The sequence below is a fragment of the Cricetulus griseus genome (genome assembly GCF_003668045.3).
Source record: "Cricetulus griseus strain 17A/GY chromosome 1 unlocalized genomic scaffold, alternate assembly CriGri-PICRH-1.0 chr1_1, whole genome shotgun sequence".
Lineage (NCBI taxonomy): Eukaryota > Metazoa > Chordata > Mammalia > Rodentia > Cricetidae > Cricetulus > Cricetulus griseus.
Window position 1 is genome coordinate 7,429,243 of NW_023276807.1, and position 14,117 is coordinate 7,443,359.

The following is a 14,117-nucleotide window of genomic DNA, read 5'->3' on the forward strand; positions in this document are numbered from 1 at the left end:
TACACCCCTCACCAGTTCCAGGTACAACTGTCAGCGTTACAATCCCTACTTAGGTTTTCCTTCTCCACTCTGTTCTGAGCTGTGGGTAAAAGGGCTTTGTCCTGTGTTAGAAGGCCACAGCATCATGCCCTATTGACCTCACACTGACACCCATTCCATCAGTTTGTTGAGCACCTTTGTGCCATAGCCAGAGGAGGTTTATATGAAAGCCAGGGGGAAGACTGGGGCCCAAGAATGCCCTTCACATTTGCATGGCCTTGATGATCACCTGAAAGGGTGAACTGCCACTGTTGACTGAATATCCACAACTGGACCATACCATGAAAGTTAACAGGTAAGACTGGTGCATCCTATTGGACCAGGAACAGAGGAGATGGCAAAAATCCCAAACCACTTTCCTGATGTCCCTTTTATAAAGACAACCCATGGCATGAAATGCTTGCTGCCTTGTACTTGCAGCTCTGCAAACAACCTTTTCAGTTTCACTCAGACAAGAATTGGACTGTCGTCTCAGAGGTCACTGCCTACATTAGCCTTGAGAGAAATCAGGGGCCCCATGCCCACATGTTTTCAAGTACTGGCAATTCTTCCCAGTTTTTTTTTTTTTCAACAGGAAGCTCTCGGCTGCATGTGGCCCAAGGGACATATTGTACCTCCGGGGTTAGAGATTTGATTTATATTCCCTAGTTAACAACCAGGCCACACGCTAAGCTAAAATTGTGTGTGTGTGTGTGTGTGTGTGTGTGTGTGTGTGTGTGTGTGTGTGTGTGTGTGTCTGTGTGTGTCTGTGTGTCTGTGTGTCTGTGTGTCTGAGCACGGTACCTGTGGAGGCCAGCAGAGAGAGTCAGATCCTCTAGAGCTGAAGTTAGAGGTAGTTGTAAACTGAACAACACAGTTGTTATGAACAGAACTTGGGTCCTCTGCGACAGCTGTGCTCACTCTTAACTGCTTAGCCATTGCACTTGTCTTTAACCTTCAAATCACTGTAATTCAGCATAGGAATTACTCAAATTTTCTGGAAGACTGATTTTTTTTTTTACTTCATTATTTTTTTGGTTTTTTTTGGTTTGGTTTGCTTTAGTTTGGTTTGGTTGTTCCCCCACCCTGCCACCCTGCCCCACCTTTGGTTGCTTTAGAAACAAAGACTTTTGTAGCCCAGACTGGCCTGGAAATTACTGTGTAGCTAAAGATGACCTTGATCTCCTGAACCTCTTAAGTACTGGGCTTAGAGGTGTGTGCCATGCTGTCTTTCTTAGGCATTCTGTGGCATTCCACCATAATGTGTGATATTGAAAGTGAAGTTCAAATCCATTTGTTCTCTGGTCAACTCTAGCTCCTACTTTCAAATCTCTCATCTGCTTCTTAAGCAGGGGGCAATTGTGGTTTCTTTTCAAGAAATAATCTTCCAACATCAATGACATCCAAAGGCCTTTGGGAAGAAAGGGGGGACGGGGAGGAATGCAAAGCTTGTCTTTGAGGAACCACAGACACTCAGCCTACAGGGCTGTGAAGCTGGGGAAACTTTTGAAGTCATTTGAGAATGCCCTATCTCCCCTTGGCAGGTCATTTCATTCTATTTAGCACTTCTTGTTCACCGCAATTTATAAGTTCTTAAGCAAATGTAGAGGGAGGAAAAGCTAATGTCTCTGATAATACAGTACATCAGAATGACAGCCGAGCCGGACTTCCCCTGTGGTGTGAAAACAAGAGGTGGTTCCTAAAAGAAGTTCTGCATAAAGAAAAAGGGGAAATCACAGAGATTGTGCCATTAATTTCAGAGACCAGGACCCGGTGTAATGCTTTCTGTGGAGATCAACCATGTACCAGTTTGCAATATGGGTACCTGGCACAGCCGGTGTAACATGAGCTGTTTTTTCAATAGCTTCCAAATAGCCCATGTCAGGTCTGGTGGTCTGTTATGAGTGACAAAGAGAGGACTGTCTTCAAAGCAAAATCATATAACAGGGGTCAAGGACTGCTGATTGATAGCAGAGTTAGTTGTCATTATCTCCCTGTGTTTCTCCTTTATAGCTATTCCAATGGATCCTCGTTTCTAAAAGCTGTAATCCCATTTGGAATGGTGATTCACAAGCCCATCTAAATCATATCTTGTGTGGTTTCTCTCTTCGGTGGTGTGCTTCGGCAGGGCAGGTATCATATGATTATAGTCACCCAGTCTTGAAGTGTGGTGGGTTCTCCCCTATTTCCCAGGCAATCTGAGTCAGCAGAGGCCATGTCATATGCAGATGCTCCCACAATGGTGGTGGATATGAGGGACAGAGGGTCATCTGGGGTACAGATAATAGCTGCTGGCCTCTGGAGAATAAGAGCAAGATCTTCAATTACAAAAACATGGTGATTTAAAGCAACAACAACAATAGTTGATAGCTTTTATGGAACACTTACTTGGTTGCAGACACTGTGCCAGGTACCTGGAGGGAATCACTCACTGTCCAGTTCCATTCCATGCATGAACAGACTGGAGCGCAGAGAGTGTGATCACGCGTTCAGCACTGCACTGCTAAGCATGGAATTATGATTCCCTTGTGAGACTTGTTTCAGAGGTTACCTGACTCTAGTGCCCATCACTGTCCTAACCATCAGCATTGTGGATCTTTGTGCTACGGTCAACATCTCACTGGGGCCTTGAGTAGCATGGCTTGGAAGACTTGCTTGAGTATGGGCTGTCCATGGGGCATCCCAACTGAAACACAGCTGTCCTCCAGATGCCCAGGATTCCAGCTGACATTGCTACAGGTAGTGGATGTTGTTCAAGTGTCTTTAGACTCCCTTCTGCCTCACATTAATGACTCACTTGGTCATTAGGCATGCCACAAAGACAGACTGACCGACATGTCTCACTATCCCATATGGCCCAGTGTTTCACACTGCAATGCTAAATCACCATGAGTCAAGGATTTGAAAGGGACTCACTTTGTGCAACTTTGCTTTTCATTCATGCAACCAATCTAATGTGACCCCAAGAAACCTTTGTTTAACTTAGAAATGCTCAAAACAGTCTCCTTGCACAATTACAGAGAACATGTAGAAAAAGTATGAAGCCTCAAACACCTAGACACTTACCTCCATCCTTCCCCACTGTGTGGCTTTAAGATAATACACACCTCTGTTCCTATTTTGTCTCTCAGAGGACATTATCAGACAAAGCAATGTCATGGCCACCAAGACACTTCTCAACACCTGATTTACAGTCAGTTTTAATGTTTTAACTCTTATTCTGTGGACATTTAGAACACACTTTTTGTGTTCCCTATGGTATTTCACTAGTCCACACCTATCACACTCACAGTCTCCTTCTTTTCTTTCTCTGAGGTGCTAAGGTCAGCAACAACGTGACTGAAAACATGAGCTCTCTAAGGATAAGACTAAATTCAGGGTAGCCAGCACACATTCAGGAGTAGGGCTGGGCTGTGATTCAAAAGCATAAGCAATCTTCGAAATACATTTAATGACACAAAAGTGTTAAAGCTATAACATCAAGTTAAAAACAAAACTGGGACTGGAGAGATGGCTCAGCTGGTAAGAGCACTGACTGCTCTTCTGAGACTCATGGAACACCACTTCCAGAAGACCCAGGTTCTATTCCCAGCACCCAAAAGGTGAGTCACAACCAACTATAACTCTAGTCACAGAGTATATGATGCCTTCTTCTGGCCTCCACAGGTACCAGGCACACATGCAGTGCACAGTCAGACATGCAAGCAAGACACCTATACCTGAAAAAAATAATATATACACACACACACACACACACACACACACACACACACACACACACACACACAAATCATACAAACATGGGCTGGAGAGATGACTCAGAGATTAAAAGCACTGGCTGCTTTTCCAGAGGTCCTGAGTTCAATTCCCAGCAACCAAACAGTAGCTCACAACCATCTGTGATGAGATCTGGGGCCGTCTTCTAGCCTGCAGGCATACATGCAGGCAGAACACTGTATATATAATAAATAAAGCTTTAACAAAAACCTAATATATTTTTAAAAGCACATGAACATAACACACACAAAACACACATACAACACACACATAACATACAAGCACACACAAAATACTTAACATGTAAACTATATACACACACAAACATACACACACACCACACACACACACACACACACACACACACACACACACACACACACACACACACGACCTAAGTCTACAAAACTTACTCTGCAAACTCCCCTGGTTGCATATAAGAACTGATTCTGGCTCCTAGTGGTAGAAGACAGTGTCATTTGTCGCTGTCTTGGTGTTCCTTCCCACTGAGTATCTATAAATATGCATTACTTTTGTAAAGCAAAACAGCTTGGAGAATTAAAAGATTTGATTAACATTTTTTTCCTATGCCCTATTGTGTGGATCAGGCAGTCACCTTGGAAACTATATTTGAGAGAAGTTGGTAGATACTGAAATCTGGGCCCTAAAGTTGAATACTCCATGATGAAAACAACACTGTAATAAAGCAATCTAGCAAAAACATTCACTCAGAATATCTATCTACTGGTGGGCTGGAAAGTGTTAGGGACTGTATAAGTCAGAAGCTATAACACAGCAGAATGCAGCCCCCCAGTGGTCATATGGACAGTCACACAGGGAATAGAAAAACAGCTTTTTCCCTGTACTGCCTGCTAGATATAGATGTGGCTAGGGCTAGACGTGGAGGTATGCCCTGCATGTATGAGGTCCTGGTTCACAGAGCACAGCTCAAAATGAGTAAGATATGGATTAAGATATAGCAGAACTTCTGTGAATCCAACTTAAGCCATATTTAAGACCCTCCTTTATATTCTTTCACTTTATCACCCCCTTTTAATAAGCTATATATTGTCCCTTATGTCTCAAGGATTTTCCTAGATCACAAATGGACAACTTACATATTACAGAATCTCAGGCACTGGGTCTATCGTAGTACCAGAGCAAGTCATCAGATTGTGCTCTTGCTTTTTCTTTCATTTTTTTTCTTTTCTTTTTGAGACAGGATCTCTCCAGGTGACCTTGACCTTCCCCCCCCCCAGCCCCATGAGACTTAGAAGTGTGCCTTTGGAGTGTCCTCAGCAGGAAGCTGAGACCTCTCATAACACCAGTGGAAGCCACTATGATTTTGTCTAGACAGGAGTGAAACTCCAAGTTTCAGAAGTAAACCTCAAATTTCTTCTTAAAACCTTCTAGAGAAAAAAGAGTCTGGGAGCATTTCACTTCCTAGGGAAGATGGAAGTTTCTAGGCATAGCAGCATTCTCATACCAAGTGAGTCTCCTGTCAATTTCTGTTGCTACTCAAAATTGTAACAGACTTATATTTCAATTGTGCTGACCCCAGGATCTTGTTGAAGTACTTTGGCAGTGAGCAATATAGAATGTGACATGTTCTACTTATTTTTCTTCATGTGTTGTCTCTAGCCCTTGTATGAACCCTACACAGAAGAATGGAAATAACAGGCCTGTTTTATTTAATATTATATATACAGCACCTACCACCATTTGTGACACAGTGCAAGTTCAAAATTCATGCTGTTGAATCAACTAAAGAAGCTGACCCAGCATAGGATGCAGTAACTCCTGGCTTATAAGTTTAAAATCCAGGCTTGGAGAGCAGATCTTCAGACCAAGGATTGCTGCCTTCCCATGCACTTCTTCATGCTACCCTCCTTATAGGCACCCAGGGAAGCAGTTCACCCCGAACCCAGCTGGCCTGATATTCTGCAGAAAAAAATAAGCCAGATACGCTACTCAGGAAGGAGTTCTGTGTCCAAAGAGTTATAGGTATTAAATCAACATTTATCAGCCATCAATTGCTATATGGAACCCAGCAGATGTTTTAAAAACGCAAAAAGAAAAAAAAAAAGCTGTGGTCATTTGCACTGGGAAATTATTGGGAAACGTTGGGTACAAAATCACATGCAGTACCATTTATGTCTGGATCCAAGGAGCAGACACACTAAGATTATCAGACACTGCCTCACTCCTTGCTCAGCACCAGGACAGACACACAGAAGCACAAGGTGCCCTATACTTTAGTGACATTTAAGAGCTCCTTAAGGCACTCTGGATCTCCTGGCCTGAAGATTGCAGGCTGGTAGACTTGCCTCCAGTGGACCAAGCGACCGCCAGTCTACTGACATTGATGTGCTAGTCCCGCTCCCACCCATCAGGAGAGGGAGTGCCTCAGCCCCTCGTGTACCCATCCTGAGACCCATCAGAATATTGGACCTGCTTTCACCCACAAGAAGAGAACCTTGGACCCATACCCACCAGGAAAGGAAGATATCTCACCTGCACCCACTGGGAGAAAGGATGGGAAGAAGACAACATAAGAACACATTCAACAACAGAAAACCCAATATGATGCCACCAGATTCTAGGGACTCTACACCAGCAAGACCTAAACATCCCAACACAGATGAAGCAGAAGAGAACGACCTTAAAAACAACTTCATGAAGATGATAGAGTCCCTAGAAGAGGAAATGAGAAAATCCTTTAAAGAAATGGAAGAAAAGACAAACCAAAAATCGCAAGAAACAATTCAAACAGTGCAAGGTTTGAAAGCTGAAATAGAGAAATTAAAAAAAAAAAAGTTTGAAGGAATGCTGGAAATAGAAAAGCTGAGCAAATAATCTGTAACTACAGATGTAAGCAAAACCAACAGAATACAAGATATGGAAGACAGAATCTTAGGCATTAAAGATACACTAGGAGAAATAGATTCATCGACCAAAGAAAATCCTAAGTCCAACAAATTCCTAACACAAAATATCCAGGAAATATGGGACACTGTGAAAAGGCCAAACCTACGAATAATAGGTATAGAAGAAGGTGAAGGAACCCACAGAAAGGTGCAGAAAACATATTCAACAAAATCATAAAAGAAAACTTATCCAACCTAAAGAAAGGCATACCAATGAAAGTATAAAAAGCCTACAGAACACCAAATAGAGTGGACCACAAAACAGTCCCTAATCACATAATAATCAAAACACCAAATTTACAAAATGAAAAAAGAATATTAAGAGCAGCAAAGGAAAAAGGCCAAGTAACATATAAACACAAACCAATCAGAATTACACCTGAGTTCTCCATGGAAACTCTGAAATCCAGAAGGTCCTGGATAGATATTCTATAAACACTAAGAGATCATGGACGCCAGCCCAGACTACTATACCCAGCAAAGCTTTCAATCACTATAGATGGAGAAAACAAGATATTCCACTACAAAACCAGAATTAAACAATACATAGCTATTAATCCAGCCCTACAGAAAGTACTGGAAAGAAAACTCCAACCTAAAGAAGTTAACTACACTCAGAAAAACATGGGCAATAGAAAAATCCCACTTTACCAAAGCCAAAAGAAAAAGCAGGGTAAATCAACACACAATACCACCAACAACAACAAATCCAAAACAAACAATAATTAACACTCAATGGCCCTTAATTTCCCTCAATAGTGATGGTCTTAACTTGATTATAAAAAGGCACAGGCTAACAGAATGGATACTGAGACAGAATCCATCCACCTGCTGCATATAAGAAACATACCTCAACTTCAAAGACAGACATTACCTCAGAGTAAAGGGTTGGGATAAGATTTTCCAATCAAATGGACCCAAGAAACAAGCTGGGGCAGCTATCCTAATATCTAACAAATTAGACTTCAAATTAAAATCAATCAAAAGAGATGAAGAAGGCCATTTCATATTCATCACAGGAAAAACCCATGGGGAAGAAGTCTCAATTCTGAACATCTATGCCCCAAATATAAAGGCACCCATGTTCGTAAAAGAAACATTACTAAAACTCAGATCATACATAAGACCTTATACAGTTATAGTGGGAGACTTCAACACCCCACTGTCTCACCACTAGATAGAAACTTAACAAAGAAACAAAGGGACTAACAGAAGCTATGACACAGTTGAGTTTAACAGAAATCTAAACACAAAAGAATATACCTTCTTCTCAGTGCCACATGGAACCTTCTCTAAAATCAACCACATACTCAGCAACACAACAAACTTCAACAGCTACAAACAAATTGGAATAACCCCCTGTATCTTATCAGACCACAATGCTTTAAAGTTAGAATTCAACAACAACACAAATTGCAGAAACCCTACAAATTCATGGAAATTCAACAATGCTCAATTGCAACATTCCTGGGAAGAAATAAAGAAATTAAAGACTTCCTAAAATCCAATGAAAATGAAGACACAACGACCCAAACTTATAGTACGTAAGTACTTTCATAAGCAATACTAAGAGGAAACTTCATAGCACTAAGTGCCCACATAAAGAAACTGGAGAATAGTCACACTAGAGAATTAACAACACAGCTGAAAGCTCTAGAACAAAAAGAAGCAAACTCACCCCAGAGGAGTAGATGTCAGGAAATAATCAAACAGAGGGCTGAAATCAATAAAGTAGAAACAAAGAAAACAATACAAAGAATCAATATAACAAAGAGTTGGTTCTTCAAGAAAATCAGCAAAATAGACAAACCTTTATCCAAACTAACCAAAAGGCAGAGAGAATATGCAAATTAACAAAATCAGAAATGAAAAGGGGTGCAATAACAATGGACACTGAGGAAATCCAGAGAATCTCAGGTCATACTTTGAAAACCTCTACTCCTCAAAATTAGAAGATTTAAAGGAAATGGACAATCTTCTGGATAGATATCACTTACCAAAGTTAAATCAAGAACAGTTAAGCAGTTTAAGCAGAACTATAAATCCTAATAAATAGAAGCAGACATCAAAAGTCTCCTAACCAAAAAAAAAAAAAAAAAAAAGCCCACGCCCGATGGCTTTAGTGCAGAATTCTACCAGAATTTCAAAGAAGAGATAATACCAATACTCCTCAAATTGTTCCACACAATAGAATCAGAAGGTTCATTGCCAAACTCTTTTGAGAAGGCCACAATTACCTTGGTACCCAAGCCACACAAAGACACAACTAAGAAACAGAACTACAGACCAATATCCCTCATGAACATTGATGCAAAAATTCTCAATAAAATAATGGTAAATAAAATCGAAGAACATAGCAGAGAAATCATCCACCATGATTAAATAGGCTTCATCCAAAGGATGCAGGAGTGATTCAACATAAAAATATCTATCAATTTAATCCACTACATAAAAAAAGACTGCAAAAGAAAAACCACATGATCACTAGATACTGAAAAAGCCTTTGACAAAATCCAACATCCCTTCATGATAAAGGTTCTGGAGAGATCACGGATAACAGGAACCTACCTGAACATAATAAAAGCAATATACAATAAACCAACAGCCAACATCAAATTAAATGGAAAGAAACTCAATGTGATTCCTCTAAAATCAGGAACAAGACAAGGCTGTCCACTGACTCCATATCTCTTCAATATTGTACTTGAAGTTCTAGCTAGAACAATAAGGAAAGAAAAGGAGATCAAGGGGATACGAATTGGAAAGTAAGAAGTCAAACTTTCATTATTTGCAGATGATATGATAGTCTACATAAGTGACCCGAAAAACGCTACTAGGGAACTCCTACAGCTGATAAACACCTTCAGCAAAGTGGCAGGATACAAGATTAACTTAAAAAAAATCATTATCCCTAATATACAGACAACAAATGGGCTGAGAAAGAAATCAGAGAAAAATCACTCTTTACAATAGCCACAAACAACATAAAATATCTTGGGGTAACACCAACCAAAAAAAGTAAAAGACCTGTATCTCAAGAACTTTGAGTCTTTAAAGAAAGAAATTAAAGATGATACCAGAAAATGGAAAGATCTCCCATGCTCTTGGATAGGTAGGATCAACATAGTAAAAAACGGCAATCTTGCCAAAAGCAATCTACAGATTCAATGCAATCCCCATCAAAATACCAGCATAATTCTTCACAAACCTTGAAAGAATAATAATCAACTATATGGAAAAACAAAAGACCCAGAATAGCCAAAAAAAAAACCTCTGTACAATAAAGGAACTTCCAGAGGCATCACCATCCCTGACTTCAAGCTCTATTATAGAGTTATAGTCCTGAAAACAGCTTGGTATTGGAACAAAAGCAGACAGGTGGACCAAATGGAATAGAGTTGAAAACCCTGATATTAAACCACACACCTATGAACACCTGATTTTTGACAAAGAAGCTAAAATTATACAATGAAAAAAAGAAAGCATCTTCAACAAATGGTGCTAGCATAACTGGATGCTGGCATGTAAAAGGCTGCAGATAGATCCATATCTATCACCATGCACAAAACTTAAGTCCAAATGGATCAAAGACTGAAACAGAAATTCAGCCACACTGAACTTCTTATAAAAGAAATTGGAGTACCCTTGACTGAACTGGTACAGGATATTGCATCATAAACATAACACCAGTAGCACAGACATTAAAATCAACAATTAATAAATGGGACCTCCTGAAACTGAGAAGCTTCTGTAAGGCAAAGGACACAGGCAACAAGAAAAAACAGCAGCCCACAGAATGGGAAGAGATATTCACCAAACCCACATCTGACAGAGGGCTGATCTCCAAAATTTACAAAGAACTTAAGAACCTAGTCTCCAAAACACCAAATAATCCAATTAAGAGTGAGGTACAGAAATAGAGAATCCTTAATAGAGGAGTCTAAAATGGCTGATAAACCCTTAAGAAAGTGCTCAACATTCTTAGGCATCAGGGAAACGCAAATCAAAACAACTCTGAGATAACATCTTACTCCTGTCAGAATGGCTAAAATCAAAAACACCAATGACAGTTTATACTGGAGAGGATGTGGAGAAGGGGGAACACTCCTCCATGGCTGGTTGGAGTGCCAACTTGTACAGCCACTTTGGAAATCAATATGGAGATTCCTCAGGAAAATGGGAATCAGGCTATCACAAGATCCAGCAGTTCTTCTCTTAGGCATATACCCAAAAGATGCACATTCATACAACAAGAACATCTGTTCAACCATGTTCATGGTAGCATTATTTGTAATAGCCAGAACCTGGAAGCAACCTAGATGCCCCTCGACTGATGAATGGATAGAGAAAATGTGGTACATTTACACAATGGGGTACTACTCAGCAGGAAAAAAACAACAACAATAGAATCTTGAAATTTGCAGGCAAATGGATGGAACTAGAAGAAACCATTCTGCGCAAGGTAACCTGGGCACAAAAAACAAACATGGTATGTACTCACTCATATATGGATTTTAGACATAGAGCAAAGGATTCCCAGCCTACAATCCACGCCACCAGAGAAGCTAGGAAACAAGGAGGACCCTAAGAGAGACATGCATGGTGCCCCTGGAGAAGGGGAAAGAGACAGGATCTCCTGAGCAAATTGGGACCATAAGTGAAGGGGAGAGGGAGCTAGGAGAATGAGAAGAGGAGAAGAAGAGGGGAGAGGAGGACATGAGGGAGCAGGAAGGTTGAGTTTGAGGGGAAGAATAGAGGAGAGCAAGATAAGAAATACCATAATAGAGGGAGCCATTATACTTTTAAAGAGAAATCTGGCACTAGGGAAATGTCCAGAGACCTACAAGGATGACACCAACTAACAATCTAAGCAATAGTCAAGAGGCTACCTTAAACGTCTTTCCCCAATAATGAGATTGATGACTACCTTAAATGCCATCCTAGAGTCTTCATCCAGTAGCTGATGGAAGCAGAAGAAGATACCCACAGCTAAACACTGAACTGAACTCCTGGAATCCAGTTGCAGAGAGGGAGGAGAGTGATGAGCAAAGGGGTAAAGACCAGCTGGAGAATCCCACAGAAACAGCTGACCTGAAAAAGGGGGAGCTAACGGACCCCAGACTGATAGCTGGAAAACCAGCATAGGACCAACCCAGACCCCTTGAATATGGGTGTCAGTTAGGAGGCCTGGGCAATCAATTGGGCCTCTGGTAGTGCATCAGTATTTATCCCTGGTCTATGAATGGACTCTGACAGCCCATTTCACATAGAGGGACACTCTCTCAGCCTAGACACATGGGGGAGAGCCTAGGTCCTGCCCCAAATGATATGACAGACTTTTAAGATGCCCCATGGAAGGCCTCACCCTCCCTGGGGAGAAGAAAGGGAATAGGATAGGGGGGTCTTTAGGGGACAGGGGAGGAGGAGAGGGAGAGGGAACTGGGATTGACATGTAAAAGAAGCTTGCTTCTAATTTAAATAAAAAATAGAAAAAAAGAGCTCCATAAGACCCAAGATATATATACACATGTTTGTATATTCATAATGTATATATAAATTAATTCTTTCATATAAATTAATTCTACTACACACACATATGCAGAAACACAAATTAACCTAACTTTATACTTAGTCCTTTTAAGTATTTACAAATATTTTTTTGTTTTGTTTTGGTTTTTTGAGGCAGGGTTTCTCTGTGGCTTTGGAGCCTGTCCTGGAACTAGCTCTTGTAGACCAGGCTGGTCTGGAATTCACAAAGATCCTCCTGCCTCTGCCTCCCGAGTGCTGGGATTAAAGGGGTGTGCCACCAACGCCCGGCTCAAATATTTTTTCTTGAGATAAACTTTTCTAGTGTTTTTAGAAAGTGAGACACTGTTCAATATTTTTTATTGTCCCTCTATAGATCACACTAACATACAAGGCAACAATACTGATTCTTTTTTAAGATGACCTGATGGGGGAAATACTACTGTGTATGTTTATCTTATTGTTTAGGTTAGACAGGACTAGGAATCAAAGAGGATTCTGAGAAATGTATTAGAGAAGTGGTGTTCCAGGAAGGAAGTGACATAGCAAGGAGACTCATATTTAAGCAAGGAGAAACAGGAAGTGTTCCCTTTACCCCTCGGCACCTCCTCCAGCGTCGCAATGTGAACCACTGACAAGAGAGGGTGCCAGCAGAAGGCATCCTCTGTAAGATAAGTCTTATAAAATATATAGATTTATGATAATTAATACTGAGCTAACAGATGAGAATCCTAGTCATTGGCCAAGCAGCATTTGTACCTAATATGTCTCTGTATTATTTTGTCCATCCACGCAGCGGGCAGAAGTTGGGCAGCTGGCGGAGACTGCCCACATGGCCGTAGAACTCGGGTGGCTTTTGGCGGAAAGATTGATCGTAACAATGACCAGTTTAAAAACCTATGTGTTTAGGAAGTTTTAATGCCAAGACAACCTGAGGCATTGATGGAGTGTTTCAACATTTACAGCCTCAGTTTAGAATTAACAGAAAAAGAAATTCAGAGAGAGGGAGAAAGAAAGAAGAGAAGAGAAGAGAAGAGAAGAGAAGAGAAGAGAAGAGAAGAGAAGAGAAGAGAAGAGAAGAGAGAAAGAAAAGCAGGAGGCAAAGGAGGAAGTGAGGAGCTGCCAGGTAAAGGGAGACTGTCAAGTGCTCACTAATTTAAGGCACAATAACTCCCAGATGCATGGATACAGAAGAGTAATACAATCTTTGCAGTGTTTGCTCTTATCTTATCATCGTGAGTCACCCTCTACCTTGAGCAACATAACACTGGGATCAATATAGGCTGGTGTACTCCCACCTGCCTGCTCTACTGCTGGTCACATGTGTGAAGACTAGTCATATTTCCATTTAACCAGGAAGATGAAGTCATTCTAACTAGTGACTCACAAAGACACTTCATAAATATATCATATCACTATAGCTAAATTGTATATAATTCAATTTTTCTGTATGCAGACCAAATTACATAATTTACATAAGTAAATGGAAGTAGTACACCTATTAGATTTGCCCTATGCTTATGTGCACAGGTGCAATGTTTTTCAAAGCCCAGCCCTCCAAAGCCTTCTGAGAAATGCCAGATTAGAACTCGGGTCCCACACACAGTTTTATTACCTTCAGCCATGCCATCCAAAATGCAAGTGACCAGAGAATGAGTTCACAGAACCCAACTGGATTAATACTGCCACAGGAGAGAGAGAAACAGGAAACTGAAAAGGCACAACTGGTCAGCCAGAGTGCTCTGCTGTGGTTCAGGCTTTTCTCCAGTACCCACCACCACACATGCCCCACAGGGAGCTGATGCTGAAGAGGGAACCAGAGTTCTGGCATCTGTCAATCGGTTCAGAAACTCTGAACCCTTCTCCAGT

At 41.0% G+C, this 14,117-nt stretch overlaps 1 protein-coding gene across 1 annotated transcript in view; it reads right to left on the reverse strand.

The window, feature by feature from the left end:
- Positions 1-778: 778 nt before the first annotated feature.
- The window catches only part of Tmem182 (transmembrane protein 182), a 65,823-nt gene continuing 52,484 nt past the window's right edge, over positions 779-14,117 (reverse strand). Inside the window, exon 6 of the mRNA XM_035452440.1 lies at positions 779-2,316. The gene's annotated coding sequence lies outside the window, so the exon portion shown is untranslated. The remainder of the gene's footprint in view (positions 2,317-14,117) is intronic.